Genomic DNA, 14,351 nt, shown 5'->3' with positions numbered 1-14,351 from the left:
TTAGTATATGGGCATGAAGTCCGCAAGCATGTCATATTATTTACGTCCACATTATTAGAACTGAGAAGAAAAAGATAAGAAAAATAGCAAAATCAGAATAAAGAAAAAGGAGACTTCCACTGACATTGAAAGATTGATTTCATTTTATTGAATTGAAGATATGAGGGTTTACATCAAAATTAAAAGACAATAAAATAAAAACATTCGAGTTACACCCTGAAATAACTCATAATGTAGAAAGGATGGCAACACGGGACTACCGAGACTCCCTCCTGACAGGGAATGGGGTAGTTTTCCAATTCTGAAGCTTGACATCCGGTCCTATGTACAACACCTCAGTAGTGCTCGTTCCTTCCCCTGACTGGACCATATGGGACTCATACAATATTTGTTTCATGGCTTTACAAATATCCTCAATCTCTTCGGCCGTCAAGGCCTCTTCTTCTATAAATTTGGGTTTAACAAGTGACTTGGTGAGATGCAGAACGGGCAGGGGCAGGACCTACCCATTTTTCTTGCACTCATCAGCCCATTTTCTATCAGCATTTGTAGCTTGGAAACCTATACCGAAGAACTTCTCGTTGATAATCAAAGTGATAGGCTCTGTGATGCCTTGTTGAGATACCCCGAGCCCCTTTCTGGGCTTGTACCTATGTCTAATCATTTCAGCGATGACCATGACCGAGGAATCAGATAGCAAGGTTGAGGGATAGGGGCCCTTCTTGGCATTGATCGTCGACCACAATTTCAAAGTCTTAGTATACAATGTGCTCACTTCCTTCTCTAGCTTCGAGACACGGGACTGAAGGGTCCTTGTAAATGGACTATTATCCTCCCCATGGACAACAATTTCTTGGTTTCCATGATCAAACTTGATCATTTGGTGGATAGTGGAGGGCACAACTCCTGCAACATGAATCCATGGCCTTCCTATAATAAAATTATATGAGGTATCCATGTCCAGAACCTGGAAAGCCACTTCGAAGTCCACGGGGCCAATGGTCAAAATCAGATCAATTTTCCCTATTGTATCTCACTTGATACAATCAAAAGTGCACACACAGACATTGTTTGCTCGAATTCTTTCTGTTCCAATCTTTATCTTATGAAGCATTGAGAGAGGGCAAATGTCGACCCCGGAACTGCCATCTATAGTGACTCTCTTTACATATTAGCCCTCACATTTGACAGTCAAGTGAAGGGTTTTGTTGTGGGCGGCTCCCTCTAGGGGAAATCAACGCGGCTGAAAGAAATCATGTTGACTTCGAAGAATCGTTCAGCCATTCTCTCCAATTGTTCAACTAAAGTTTCAATTGGGATATATGCCTCATTCAATGTTTTTAAGAGCACATTCTGATGTTCATTTGAGCTTATCAATAGAGATAAAAATGAGAATTGGGAAGGAGTCTTCCGAAGTTGGTCAACTAAGGAATATTCCTAAGTTTTCATTTTTCGGAAAAACACTTCTGCTTCTTCAGCGTTCATCGGCTTCTTGGGTGGAAATTGCTTCTCCTTGTTCGGTTTTGCTTTCTTTAACTCTTCTAGGTTGTGGTATTTCCCATCTTGGTTCATCTCGTTCACCTCCCCGCATGATCACTTTCCCCATGTAAATAACAATTGTTTTGTTGTAATTCCAGGATACTGTGGTGGGGTCTCTCATAGGGCTCTATGGTACGCGGTTGGTAACCACAGGCTCAGTTAGCCTTGGTAGAATTACCGGTCCTCGTGCCACATAGGTTCCTTTTGGCACATACATCTTCGACACATTCAATGTGGGTTTACTTTGCTCGAATCTTTTGGGAGTGCTCAAAATGAGATGTTCTTTCCTTGGAGCCTTAGAACATAGATAATTGCATTCTTATCAGGTGCTGCCCCTACTTTTGCTTCTACAACTCTATCTATAGCTTGAGGAATTGGAGTGGGTTTCTTCTCATTTATGGCTTGTTTCGCTGTCGCTTTGGGTCTTGCCTCTGAATCGGCGATAGCGGTGATGGATTTCAAGGCTGGATTAAATTCCTTGTTATTGCTGATCATTCCAATGACCGTCCCATTGTTGTGAGCCGATAATGGATTTTTAGTGACATTAGGGACTTTATCGTCCCTCAGCACCACTCGTTTTTGTTCTATCAAACTCTCAATTGTTCTCTTCAGGGTCCAAAAGTCCTCTGTATTATGAACCTCTACACCCAAAGGGTAGGCACACCTGGTACTAGTCAGCAATGATGGGGATTCAGGATTTTGCCTGTTTGGGGGTACGAATTGAAATAGACCCAACTGGATCAACTTCGGGAATAGGCTGGAGTAGGATTCACCAATAAGGTGAAGTTGTTTCTCCTGGGAGCCTCACGAGGGCATGTATTATGTTGGTAATTGTTTTGTAGTGGGCGGGGGCTATATGGAGCTCGGAGATGGTGGTTATTTCTAAGAGGTGGAGCTCGGTTTTGATTGTAGTGTTGGTGAGGCTGTGTATAGGGTTGGCCATTCATCACCGCATAGGGAGGCAGTGCCACGGCATATGCTGCATCTTAGTGGGGGTAGTAGTGTTGTGGGGTTCTGTGAGGCATGTAAGAATGATCATGTGATCGATGGGGGCCTCTCAAAACTGAAGCCATCATGGCTCCTTCTTCCCTCTTTTTTCGATTTGCAAAACCCCTCGAGCTGTTCTGGATGGCTTGTGAGGTGGCTCTCAAAGCAGAATGACTTATGATCCGGCCGATTTTCAGGCCATTTTCTACCATTTCTCTAATTTTTATAGCCTCCGCGAACGGTTTACCCAGAGTAGACATCATATTTCTGAAAATAATCGGCCTCTTGGGCCTCCAAGAAAACATTGACCATTTATATCTTAGCCATATGCGGTTTCACTCTGGCTACTTGCTCACGCCACTTGATAGCATATTCACGGAAACTTTCTACGCTTCCTATCTGGAGATATATCAACATTGAATTGAAATTTCCTAACAAAATCTCGGGCCAAATTGTCCTATATATGCCACTGGGAGATGTTCTGGTCCATGTACCATTTTGAGGCAATTCCCGTTAGGCTTTCCCTGAAATAAGCCATCAATAATTCTTCTTTTCCGCCAGCACCCCTCAGTTGGTTACAGTATCATTTCAGATGAGCAATCAATCCTCCGTGCCCATCGTACTTTTTAAATTTTGGCATTTTGAAGCCAGCAAAAAAGTGAACATGGGGAAATATACACAGGTCGGAGTATGAGACACTCGTTTGGCCACTCAGGCCTTGCATGTTTTCTAGACTTTGTTCGAGGCTTTTCATCTTTCGGGCCATTTCTTCTTGCTTGGGGTATCTCATTGTTCTTTCCTGCTCCATTGGAAACTCATATTGCGAGTGCTGGGGGTAAGAGTTTTGGGTAATATGAGTTGTGTCTAGCTAAAATTATGGATCTTGAAAAGTGAAAGTTGAAGGCTCAAAGCATGGCCTGGGCACTATTGGTTGTGTCGTATTAGGGACTTGTGGTACGGTGAATAATGTAGAAGGTACCCCAGAAAATGGTGTCTAGGAGCAGACCTGAGAAGGCATACTGGTAAAGTTGGATGATATAGCGGGGTATCCAAACGAGACAAATGGGTTAGTCACGAGGATGGGAATGTTGGTACTTCCACCCATCCTTGGGAGCAGTTCAGGAAATCTGGGAATTGTACTGGGTGGTTCTTTGTCGTTGGACCAGGTGTCCCATATCTCTAGCATACGAACATGCAACCTCCTATTTTCTTTAGTGGCTGCTGATTCTGGCTGTGGAATAACCGATATCGGGCTATCCTCAAGATCGATAATTGGTATATGACTTTTGGAGGTCATAGGAACACTGTTTTTGGATCTTGCGAAGTAAGGATGGGAAGCTAGATTATCAACAAAACCAACCACCTAAACAAGACCTGTATTTATTGCACACACAACAACCTTGTCAGTTTCAGACATTTAATATATAGGGAATCGCATATTGGGGATGCAATGCACCTTAACAGTTAAACATTTCTAAATGTTTTTGCAACAGCTATGTGTTTCATCCCCGCTTTACTATCTCTTTAGTCAAATTCCTGATTTCTTTTCCCTTGTCTTTTTTTTATTTGATGTTTTTTGCTCTTTTATTTTTCACTCTTTTCTTTCTTGTTCACTCAATTTTTCTCTTTTTCTTCTTTTTATTCTTTGTCGGTTATTTATTTTATCAAATTGTTTATGGCTATAACTGAATTCGATAGGGACTGCCTACGTATCATGACACCATATAAATCAGATCATTACGTAGTTTAGGAGGATCAAATATAGAATAAAAAAGGACAAAGTTTTGGGTATTTTAATATTTCATTAAAAATAATCTTTTTGGGTTTTTCTATTACAAAGACTTGGAAATACTGACGATTTAAAAAGAAACATACATACTCAAAATAGAAGAACAAACATACTTGGAAAAGATGAACAGACTCAAAAAAGTAGAATACAGACTCAAAGTCAAAAAAGGTCAAGAATACATAAGAGCACCAATGCTACTCCGGGGGCCCGTGGGACATTAGTCTGTCTCGATGAGGGCCTGTGTGCGATCTATTCTTGAAGGTACTCTAAATTAGCTATCGCTTGACAGACAAAGATCGTCACTGAAGGAAAGAACATGGACCTAGTCATATCTTCACATTCATGGCACTTCAGTGCAACATAATTAATGATTTCTTTAATCCTCATTCTAATGACATCCTTTTTCTTGAAGTAGGCACCTAATTTGTTGTGTCTGAGCCTCCAACACCTGCGTCGCTATGTGGTTTTGGTCTTGCAACTGCAGCATGCCTTCTTCCAATCGGGAAATCAATGCGTAGCAATGATCTCTTTCCATTTTGAAGTCTTTTGTCTGTTGTACCATTTCATTTTCAAGGATGGTCAACTTCTTCCTTAAAATTGCGAACTCTTTATCGTATCTCTGCTTCAGTTGATGAGCAAACCTTGTCCGTTCTTCCGCACCTTTTGCCAACTGTGTTTGAGCCTTCAACAAATCTTTCTCGGCCTTTGTCAGGTCGGCCGCATAATCATGAACCTTTAGCCTTAAGTTGCTTATGAGTTTTTCATCCTTCTTACTCCTCACAGGCATTTCAGGAACTATCCTCATATCCCGGAGTTAGGGTCGGAGTGCCTCGTTCTCTCGGTCAACCTTTTCCTTTCACCTTCATCTTTTTGCGCCTATAAGTCATTATCAAATGTGAGGTTTCTCAACTTGTCTTCTATGGTGTGAATGGTGGCTTAATATTTCTTCTCCTTTTCTCCCCAAACCAACTATTCTCAGATTTTATCATCAAAAGCTTGAATATGAGGTATTTTGGCGGGTCTTTAGTGCTTGGGATCTAGCTCATCATTACCACAAGACTTTCTCTCAAACCATATGCCATAACCTAGGTCCACATTTGCAAAAGAATATTGCACCCTTCAAAAAACTTCGCCCCAGATTTACACAATGTCAATGATCAATAGATGTCCGACAATATGAGTGGATCAAGCGTGTGATCCTATTTGGTATTAAGGACTTGCGATATTCTGGCCATCCGGATATCCATTTTCTGTTCTTCATTTGGGAAGACCGTGATTCCAAGAAATGCCACTATGAAAGCAAAGTGACAATGAATTTTTTCAGGTGTCCTTGTTTGCTTGTTGTTCAAGCCCTTTTCGTGTATTTCAAACCCATTTGAGTGCCCATATCTGGAATACAGGAAGTAAAAGGAACATCATTCATTGTTTAAATTGTTCCTCCAAATTTGCTTACTAATATTCAGGAGATTAAAGAATTGGTGCATAAAGGGAGACCTTGGGAATATAAGTTGCTTATTTCTCAAATCCCGGACGAAACCACAATATCCGACTACTTCCTCCAAAATGGGAGTAAGCTCAAAATCCGAGAAATGAAAGACGTTGTGGACAGGATCTTAGAAAGTCACTAAGGCTTTAATTAGATCATCTTGCGGTTTGACTTTCATAATGTCTTTGAGAGCGCCCAAATGCCTTGTTACCCAATCCTGACCATCTTTATCCAAGTCATACCACCACATTTGAAGCTACAACAGAGCTTGCTCTACGACAGTTAATGGCGGGTTTTGAATAGTGTTCATTTTGTACCCGTGGATGGTTAGGGTTAGAGTTGACGCCAGTGGACTCTTTTTGCAAAACAAGTTTTCAATTTTCTACGGAAAAAATCAAAGGATGGTGGCTACATATGCAATATTAGCAAAAGGTAGCTATTTTTGAAACAATGGCCCCTTCACACTTTCAAATAAAGTTTGAGGCCGGGGAAGGACACCTTATGAAAGAAGTGATGTTCCATTAACAGACATGTCCGTTCTTTGCGAAAATAGCCCTTCGACAATTTGAAGATGTTCTAAGTCTATTCCGGCAAAAATGACTCCAAACGCAACCGAAGCTAGGTCGGCTTACTCTTTTGACCAAAGCACCGAACATATTTGTTTTTTTGGTTATTGTTTTCTAAATGAGGCCGAACCATATGTAGATTGTCTACGTATCTCACGTCCGCTGAGAATCAGACCTACGTAGGTTGGTCAGTTTTCACATAATCGGGAAAACATGACATTGATTCATTTGGAAAAATTTAAGGCCGAGTTTCAGGACATTTTCCAAATACCGGGGTTGTCATAACCGAGCTTAATTTCTCTCTTACCTAACTCTTGGTTTATCTCTTGATTTTCTTTCCCTAGCCGATCCACATGCCAATCGAAGCAAATAAATTTACAAATAGCACGTAAGATGTATCAGAATGGTCTTTTATTTGGGGTACACCTGTCCTAGATGGACCCATCCCCTGTGTTGAGTCCCTAAAGTCAAATGCATGTAATGCATACAAACGTTCCTACTAGGGATCCGGCATGAGGCTATGTTATTCTAGGTCTAAAAACTTAGAGGTGTGTTCTAGAAATGGCTTACCCAAGCTGACAACTCGAGCTGAGGTTGAGGCAATGTACCAGGAGCACAAAAATATGCTCGGCCTAGTTGTTGATCTAGCCTCGTTCTATTTGGTATGACCTCTAGCAGAAAAGTAGGCCACGAGCACGTGCACATCTTAAATTCAGACGACTCATATGGGAGGCGTAAAAAGGTAGTTTATACGATTCAAATAATATCAAAGCGCTAAATGAGCGACATTTAGCAATTTAGGCCCAAATAAATCACAGTATATACAAAAATTAATAAAGCCAAATAAAGTCAATATACAAGCTCGAATTCTTGAAGTCCTCGGCAAAGTCGCCAGAGCTGTCACACCCATTTTTACCCCCCAAAAGATATTTATGTTATGGATGTGGATTAAAGAGTTTTTTCAATTAAAGTTACATTTTTGAAATAGGGATTATTTTAGACGAGGTTTGGTAGGTTTCAACATCGTTTGCCGAATTCGGAAGTTTAGAAGTTCTTAGGCTTGAATCCGAGGGTGATTCGGTGTTTTTATGTTATTTTGAGTATTCTGAATGTTCGACAAAGCTTTAACGATGATATGTAACTTGTTGGTATTATTGGTTGAGGTTCCGAGGGCCTTGATTATGTTTCGGATGGTTGACAGATTAGTTTTTAATGTTTCAGGGCTACTGGTGTGACTTCTGCTAGTTTTTTCGCACATGCGGAAGGGGAGCCGCAGGTGCGAGGCTGCATGCGCGAATTGGGAACTGCATATGCGGACGCTGTGAAGTTTGATCTTCTCCGCAGAAGCGGAAGATGAGTCGCAAGTGCGCACCGCAGGTGCGATGGGCTGATCACAGATGTGGAAATGGTACATTAAGTGGGTTTTGCACCTGCGATGGAACTCCCACAGGTGCGGTGCCGTAGAAGCGGGAATATGACAGCAGCTGCGGTTTTTGTTGGGCAAAAAGCCCCAGCTTTAAGTTTGTTCTTCATTTTTCAATTTTGGGTCTGAGGAACTTGGGAGACAGGCAATCTTTCGAGGGATTTGAAGGAGCAACATTGGGGTAACTGATTATAATCGATGATGGTTTAAATTTCATGAATCTATGGTTTTATTCTTCATTTAATTGAGAAGTTTAGCTAGAAATTTGGGAATTTTGGTCTTGAAAATTGGAGAGCGAATTTTGAGGATTTGAGTGACCAAATAAGATTGGATTTTGATAAATTTTGTATGTATGGATTCGCGAGTGAATGGGATTTCTAATTTTGTGATTGTTGTCGGATTCCGAGACATGGGCTCGGGGCTGAATTTGAGAGGATTTCGGGATTTGTGCCTAATTTGATAATTTTTCTTGTGGAACTCATTCCATTAGCGTATATTGAGGGTATTGTTATGATTGTGGATATATTCAGAGCGTTTGGAGTCCGATTCCAGAGGCAAGGGCACCGCAAAGCAGGGATTTGACCGGTTTGAGGTAAGTAATGATTGTAAATCGTTTCCTGAGGGTATGAAACCCCTAATTTCACATCGTTTGACTATTGTTATTTTATTATATTTTGAGATTTGGGGATCGGATTGAGGCGAGTTTGAAGTAATTTTCACCATGTGGATTAGGGTAAGTGTTCTCGACTCATTTGTGATTTTATATCATGGATATTGTACCTTCGTTTTTGGCATTTGATTGAGGGTTTCAAGAGAGAAATCAGGGGTTTTTGACTAATGTTTCATAGAATGAATTCTTGAGCGAGTTGAGCATCTTATATCTGAGTATGTTTCTTGTACCATTATTATTATTTTGTTATAAACTGTTGTTGGCTATTGGTGTTGGACTTTGACCTCTATTCCTGCTCGACACTACTTTTGACCTAAGGTTAGATTTTTTACTTATTGAGTACATAGGGTTGGTTATACTCATACTACACTTCTACACCTTGCGTGCAGATTTTAATTGTTGATGTTGCTATGTGTGACAGAAGCTAGCATTGAAGACGTACCTGCATTCCAGTTACAACTGCCTCTTGTTCATTGTAGCTCTAAACATATGAAAATCTACTTACATACATTCAGACAAATAATGTATTATTTCATACTAGATTTGTAAACTCTAAATCTTACAAGCTCGTGATTTGTACTACCATTCCTTGGGAATTCTTTGTATAATAGTTCAATTGTATTATTATTTCTCCGTTTATTAACTCTCATTTGAACTGGTTTATTATTACTGGCTTACCTAGAGGGTTGGGTTAGGTGCCATCACACCTAGTTGGATTTTGGGTCGTGACAAATTGGTATCATAGCTCTAGGTTCATAGGTTCAATAAGTCGCGAGCAAGTGTCTAGCAGAGTCTTGCGGATCGGTATGATGATGTCCATACCAATGTTCGAGAGGCTACAGGGAATTTAGGATAAATTTCCCATCCTTTTTTCCTAATCGTGCGATATGGATTCAGATTGAAGCATAACTTTTTGAATTCCTTCTACGCATTCGTATGCGTATGTGAGTGCTCAGTATCATATGTGCATCAACGACCTATGAATTCCATGGATGTGGTGCGATATGTGATTTTGGTGTGCTGATGATGGGCCAGTCTAGAGGACCTGAGACTAATGTTGACCGTATTTGAGCACGAGGAATTTTGGTTGAGTGAGCACGTGCTTTTGGACTTATATGTCCGGTACACTACTAAAAAATCAGGTTTTAGCGATGGACAAATTCTATAGCTAAATATAAAAAAACCGTTGCTAATCTCATTTAGTAACGGATTATCAAGAAATTATACTAGCTACGAGCCTTTTAGCGATAGATAAGCGATGACGTTCGTAGCTAATTCCAGTTTTGTTTTGTAGTGGTAGAGTCCCTATGAGTGGAATGTGTGGCTGATCAGTGGTAGGATGGCTATATGATGAGTATGATGTGACTGCGAGATGTGTTCAGATGGATTGAATGTGACGAGAAGAGTTTGCTTAAGATGTAAAAAGGACTATTGGGTGCTTGAGTTCTATCTTGATGTGACGTATAGACTCAAGTTATGAGTGTATTGAAGTATCTTGCATGTTGCTTAATCATGTCGAAATAGATTCTCATGTCTTATTGATGAGTTCAGAATCAGGAAGATTAAGTGATTGCGCAGTAGTTGTGGCTGTGAAAGGGTATAAAAAGATGTCAGTTCGAGGCTAAATAGGTAGGTTATGACATGCGGGTTAATCCACAGATGTGTGATTTTTATGATGTGTTTGGAGGCTTTCTTTTCTACTAGTGGGTTGTACTTGTGCGATCTGAGTTTGGATCGGTTGTAGTAGTTGATCTGACCGTTACGAGAATGATTGCAGGATTTGCAGCTAATTTGAGGTAGTAGATGGTTTGTGTTGTAGGAGCTTGTGAAAGATTTAGTTGAATCTCACTGCTGGATTATGTTCGTAATAGAGTAGGGGTATTGTGAGTTATCAGACGTTTTATTTATGGCACTAAACCAAATGGGGGAGTCTAATATCGACGAGTTGATTGCACGGTTATGTGTTGTATTGGTTTCGGTTTGAGGTACACTTGTGAATCAGTTATGACTTGAAGAGGTTGAGATCGAGGATGAATCAAGTAAGGGAATTTCTGGATATAGGTTGTATTACACTCTATGAGTATATGGGAATCATGGAATGATTGAATGTTTATTCATAAAGGATGTATTGTGCATGGAGTAGGTATTTGCTCGATTGTGCTAAGTTGGGGTTGCTTCTTTGGGTGTCGTCGTGCTAATGGGGCACAGGTCGTTGGCCCGTTTGGGCAGTACAATTGAGATGTGAGCAGGGTAGATGACTCTCGAGAAGGTTCTAATGGGTTCAAGATTTATATATCGCAATTGTAAAATTTCCAGTTTGTATATGGCTAGAACTTAAGATTTACATTGGATGGTATCGAGACTTGTGGTATTTCTATATCATTATGGATTATACATTTCAATATCAGGAGGGTGAAGAAAACGACTATAGATTCATAAAAGGTCTCTTCAGAGTGGGTGTCTCAGTTGGGATACTGTTGGGGTGCCTAAGGGGGAATACGACAACTTGTGGGCCTTAGGGCAGTGTAATTTTAATCTAGTATCTGGTGGGGTTAGTTTTGGTTAAGGTCGCGGTGTTATGGCATGGAGAATGTGACGACCCGGCCAGTCATCTCATGAGTTACCGCTCCACTTCCCCCATGTCTTCTTCTTATTGCTTTGTCTATTGGTTATATATGTGATCGGGTTGGTTGGCTCGGTTTCGGAAAGGATTTGATAAAGTTTGAGACACTTAGTCTCTTTTAAGGAACCTTGAGTTGGAAAAGTCAACCAGATATTGACTAATGTGTTAGAGGTATCGGATGTGAGTTCTGATGATTCAGATAGTTTCGGGAGGTGATTTGGGACTTAGGAGCGTATCGGAATGTAATTTGGAGGTCCGGAGTAGATTTAGGCTTGAATTAGTGAAATTAGAATTTTGGCGTTTTCCGGTTGATAGGTGAGATTTTGATATAAGGGTCAGAATGGAATTTCGAGAGTTGCAGTAGTTCTGTTGTGTCATTTGGGATATGTATGCAAAATTACTGCCATACCATCCCGAGCCCGCTGAGTCCCTAGGTAGCTTGGCAGATTTACTTCTATAGCCATTCTAGGCATTTAAGATTTCCAGTAATTTTGTTTTAAGATTTACTTGTTTCTAAATAGATGCTCGATCACTGAGCCGTACTTGTCTAAATGATTTTTCGATTTTAATCAAATGCATTTGCTATTTATTATTCATTACTAATTCTACACTTTTTCTTTCTACAGCGTTATTATTACTTTTCCTGATGAACCAGTGATTGTGACATGTAATGAGGCAACACAACATTAGGATAGTGATTTAGATGAAGAAGATGAGATACCCGAGGAAGTTGACAGAGAGGTTGAAAACTTTGAAAATAAGCCTAAGTTCAACCTGGACGAAACCGAAGTAGTAAATTTGGGGGGACACCGAGACCGTCAAGGAGACCCGCATTAGCATTCACTTATCACCAACAAAGAAGGAAGAATACATCCGTTTTCTAAAGGAATCTGAGGACATTTTTGTATGGTCATATGATGACATGACCGGATTGAGCACGTCTATAGTGGCTCACAAGTTGCCTACTAATGCCGTGTGTCCGCCAGTCAAGTTTAAACTTCGAAAGTTCAAACAAGAAATGAGCTTGAAATCAAGGAGGAAGTTACCAAGCAGATCAAAGCCAAAGTTCTCCGGGTGGTTGAGTACCCAACTTGGTTAGCTAACATTGTGCCTGTTCCGAAGAAGGATGGGAAGGTCATAGTATGTGTTGACTACCGAGATTTAAACAGAGAAAGTCCTAAGAACAACTTCCCACTGCCAAATATACACATCCTGATTGATAATAGCTCCAAGAATGAACTCCAATCCTTTGTAGATTGCTTCACGGGTTATCACCAGATCTGGATGGATGAAGAAGATGTAGAGAAAATAGCTTTCATTACACATTGGGGGATATATTGCTAAAAGATGATGCCATTTGGTCTGAAGAATGTTGGGTCTACTTACATGAGAGCCATGACAACTATCTTCCATGATATGATACACAGGGAAATAGAGGTGTATATGGACGACGTAATTATCAATCCAAGAAAGCCGCAGACCACATAGCAGACTTGAGAAAGTTCTTTGACAGTATAAGGAGGTACAACTTGAAACTAAACCCCGCAAAATGTGCATTCAGGGTTCCCGCAATAAAGCTACTGGGATTCATTTTCAGTCGCCGTGGGATCGAGCTGGATCCGTCCAAAGTCAAGGCTATTAAGGAACTACCTCCACCTAGGAGCAAAAAAGATGTGATGAGCTTTCTAGGACTCCTCAAATATATCAGTCGCTTCATAGCACAGTCCATAGTTATATTTGAACCCATCTTCAAGATGCTGAGGAAAGATGTCGAGACAAGCTGGACAGAGGATTGCCAAAAAGCTTTTGACTAGTTCAAGGAGTACCTGTCCACACCACCAGTTCTGGTCCTATCGAAATCAGGACGGCCTTTGCTACTCTATTTATCTGTGTTAGATGAGGAATTCGAATGTGTTCTAGGACAACATGACAATGCATGATGAAAATAGCAAGCCATATATTACTTGAGTAAGAAGTTCACACCGTGTGAAGCACGGTACTCTCTGTTAGAGCGCATTTGCTATGCTTAGACTGGGACGACCCATAAGTTGAGGCATTACTTCTGTGCCTACACTACATACCTCATATCCAGGATGGACCCTCTAAAGTATATATTCCAGAAACTCATGCTGACTGGAAAGTTGGCCAGAGCCTCATGCAGATAGGGAGGCAAGGATTAACCTCATGCAAATACGGAGGCAAGGATTAGCCTCATGCAAATACGGAGGCAGAGATTAGGCTCATGCAGATATGGAGGCAAGGATTAACCCCACGCAAATATGGAGGCAAGGATTAGCCTCATGTAGATAGGGAGGCGAGGGTTAGCCTCATGCAAATGTGGAGGTAGGGATTAGCCTCATGCAGATATGGAGGCAAGTATTAGCCCCATGCACTAATGGAGACAAGGATTAGCCTCATGCAAGTATGGAGGAAAGGATTAGCCTCATACAAATATGCGGCACAGGGCTTAGTCCCATGCAGAGAGCGAGTATCAATAAGAGTAGTATATTTCTTAGTTGGAGATATATTCAATATCTGATAGCCTGTTTGATAGCGGATTTGCTATGTGTATATATTTGCAGATGTTATCTCTACGTCAGATGTTCTTGTGTTCAAAGAAAAAATTGTAATTTTTGTAGGGGGGAAGGTTGGTTCGTGCTTCTGTCGGCTGGCTTTGCTTTGCTCTGCTCTGAAAGCCTTTTCGAGTTCCCCTGGGTTACCTGACTGTTATGGAAATAGAGTTTTCGAAAATATGCAATATTAATAAACATAGAGTTGTTTTAGAATGTATTGATATATCAAGTAATTCTGATGAATTAGTGACTGTAACACATCTCAAAGGCAATACAGCTCTCTTATGTAAGAATTTTGAGGGTCCTCCTCAAAATTTTGCCCCAGTTTAGTAGATGATCCTTCGGTTGTTTGCATATAATAGGCCTAGCTAAACCTTCTTCAAAATTCTGCCCCATTTTCTTAACTGATTACTGACTTTCTGGCATGCGATGGCATCGACTGGACTTGCTCCGGAATTTTGAGGGTCATCCTCAAAATTCTTCCCTAGTTTTTGATCTTAGGGGAAATGGAAATTTTATTATGATATGACTGAACCCACATGACTTCCTACGTATCCCCTCTTAAATGGGAATCAGGTCAAGCGTAGTTCAATTACATAAGATGAGGAAATGTAAATAATCTAAGCATAGTATCTCTTGATTACGTTTGAATTGATTGGTTTTGGCTAGATTTCTCCATCCATTTCTGCAAGTAT

Source organism: Nicotiana tabacum, chromosome 3, assembly GCF_000715075.1.
Source record: "Nicotiana tabacum cultivar K326 chromosome 3, ASM71507v2, whole genome shotgun sequence".
Lineage (NCBI taxonomy): Eukaryota > Viridiplantae > Streptophyta > Magnoliopsida > Solanales > Solanaceae > Nicotiana > Nicotiana tabacum.
The sequence above is the reverse complement of the archived record's forward strand: the minus strand, read 5'-3'. Positions refer to the sequence as shown.